The sequence below is a fragment of the Nerophis ophidion genome, linkage group LG07 (genome assembly GCF_033978795.1).
Source record: "Nerophis ophidion isolate RoL-2023_Sa linkage group LG07, RoL_Noph_v1.0, whole genome shotgun sequence".
Lineage (NCBI taxonomy): Eukaryota > Metazoa > Chordata > Actinopteri > Syngnathiformes > Syngnathidae > Nerophis > Nerophis ophidion.
Window position 1 is genome coordinate 32,418,160 of NC_084617.1, and position 3,316 is coordinate 32,421,475.

The following is a 3,316-nucleotide window of genomic DNA, read 5'->3' on the forward strand; positions in this document are numbered from 1 at the left end:
GATGTGGAAAGATGTGCGATACCAAGGACAGTTCAGGCTGTTATTGCCGATACTTTGTGCAAATATATCTAAAGTGTCTGCTAAAATGTAAAAAAGGGTACTTTCATATAGTCACAAGTGTAAAAATGTAAGAAAACATGGTAACATAATGAGAAATAGCTAAACATTTAACAATAATATACTTAGTCATCTAAAAAACAGTTTTCTCATACCTGACTTTTCAGTAGAATGGGAAAAATTTGGACACCCCTGAACTAAAGTATTAAAAGCTGTCAAAGTAAAATTCAAATATACTGAAAATACAATCAACATGTAGTTAGAATAATACTAACTTGTAAATGATAACAAGCATATCAAACACTAAATATGTTATCATTCTGTTCTTACAGGACAAACAACATGTCAGAAAAAGAATAAACAAATGGGTGTGTACTGTTGTAATGTACAGTATACTTAGTCACATTAGCTGTTTTGAGCAGACATTGTACAGTAGGTCATTGTTTTATTATGTTTGTCTGCCATGATTAGTAGTGTTGTTGTTGAAGGAAAATTGAGCTTTGTGATGTCTGTGAAATTAATGTACACATAAAATGATGGAAATACATAATTATTACATGAATGTTACTACAACCCCGTTTCCATATGAGTTGGGAAATTGTGTTTGATGTAAATACAAACGGAATACAATGATTTTCAAATCCTTTTCAACCCATATTCAACTGAACACACTACAAAGACAAGATATTTAATGTTCAAACTCATAAACTTTATATTTTTTTGCCAAAAATCATTTACTTAGAATTGCAACATGTGCCAAAGTAGTTGGGAAAGGGCATGTTCACCTCTGTGTTACATCACCTTTTCTATTAACAACACTCAATAAACGTTTGGGAACTGAGGAAACTAATTGTTGAAGCTTTGAAAGTGGAATTCTTTCCCATTCTTGTTTTATGTAGAGCTTCAGTTGTTCAACAGTTCGGGGTCTCCGCTGTCGTATTTTGCGCTTGATACTGTGCCACACATTTTCGATGGGAGACAGGTCTGGACTGCAGGCGGGCCAAGAGAGTACCCACACTCTTTTTTTTTTCTTTTTTTTTTTTACAAACCCATGCTGTTGTAACACATGCTGAATGTGGCTTGGCATGGTCTTACTGAAATAAGCAGGGGCGTCCATGAAAAAGACGGCGCTTAGATGGCAGCCTATGTTGTTCCAAAACCTGTATGTACCTTTCAGCATTAATGGTGCTTTCACAGATGTGTAAGTTACCCATGCCTTGGGCACTAATGCACCCCCATACCATCACAGATGCTGGCTTTTGAACTTTGCGGCGATAACAGTCTGGATGGTTCGCTTCCCCTTTGGTCCAGATGACACAATGTCAAATATTTCCAAAAAACATTTGAAATGTGCACTCGTCAGACCACAGGATACCTTTCCACTTTGCATCAGTCCATCTTAGATAATCTCGGGCCCAGAGAAAACGGCGGCGTTTCTGGATGTTGTTGATGAATGGCTTTCGCTTTGTATAGTAGACCTTTAACTTGCACTTACAGATGTAGCGACGAATTGTATTTAGTGACAGTGGTTTTTTGAAGTTGTCCTGATCCCATGTGGTGATATCCTTTAGAGATTGATGTCGGTTTTTGATACAGTACCGTCTGAGGAATTGAAGGTCACGGTCATTCGATTTTGGTTTCCGGCCATGCCGCTTACGTGGAGTGATTTCTCCAGATTCTCTTAACCTTTTGATGATATTATGGACCGTGGATTTTGAAATCCCTAAATTTCTTGCAATTGCACTTTGAGAACCGTTGTCCTTAAACTGTTTGACTTTTTGCTCACACAGTTGTGGACAAAGGGGTGTACCTCGCCCCATCCTTTCTTGTGAAAGACTGAGCATTTTTGGGGAAACTGTTTTTATACCCGATCATGGTACCGACCTGTTCCCAATTAGCCTGCACACCTGTGGGATGTTCCAAATAAGTGTTTGATGAGCATTCCTCAACTTTATCAGTATTTATTTCCACCTTTCCCAACTTCTTTGTCACGTGTTGCTGGCATCAAATTCTAAAGTTAATGATTATTTGCAAAAAAAAAATGTTTATCAGTTTGAACATCAAATATCTTGTCTTTGTAGCATATTCAATTGAATATGGGTTGAAAATGATTTGCAAATAATTTTATTCCGTTTATATTTACATCTAACACAATTTCCCAACTCATATGGAAACGGGGGTTGTATGTGATATACTTAAAGTGTATATAATACATATTATTATGAATGTTACTACATGACATATATATAATTGTGACGGCGCGGGCTCGAACCCATTTTTCCCTGGCAGCTGGGTCTGCCAGCACCTCCGCTGGAAGCGCGCCGAGACACGCCCCTGCTCGCGCTGACTGTTTGCCTTGCCGGCATGTGGGCAATCAGTAATCTGCACATCTAGGACTGATGAGGGCGAGCGTCATAAGGACCAGTGGACCCAAGAATCCTTGCGTGAACTTAATTCTCTATTGTGTACCATAAGCCGACACAAGCTTTATGCTCTTTTTTTCTCTGCATTTCCCTCTGTGTCTGATGTCCTTGTTGTCCTCCCACAGTGCTTTCCCGGGTTTTACCCGTTGTGATCTCGTCCTTCTCCTCTGGATTTGGACTGCCTTCCTCAATCCTCGACCCTCGCCTGGACACGGACCTTGTCACTTCTCTCCTGCTCAGGGACTTCCCTCCTGCTTTGTCACTCCTCTCACTCTACTCAACACTTGGTAAAACACACTTCGACTAACCATACAAATAGCCTCACACACACACACTCTTGTATTTTGTCACACACACCATTCTATAGTTTTAGTTAGTAATGTTTATTATTTTGTATATATATATATATATATATATATATATATAATATATATATATATATATATATATATATATATATATATATAAAATCATAGAACTTTACCACACCGTGGTGTCTGTGCCGTCAACTCCCTCTGTCAAACGTAACAATACTTACATCATGTACATATTACGTACCACCCAAGTTTCCGCTTTATGACCGTGGTGAGCAGGTAATCATGTAGGCCGAAGGCTTGGCTGATCTTTTGCTGGACTTCTTCCCATCAGCAGTTAGTGTCCTTACATTCCAGGTTCCCACAACTAAATTGTCTCTAGTACGGAATCTGCAGAGTTTCCAGGAGTAAATTTTCCACCTCCGTCCTGGTGGCCAACGGTAGACGCGGTCCTTGTTGACCCGGGCGACGACCGAGCCGGTATGGGTAAAGCATCATGTACATATTACATGTTGTTATGAA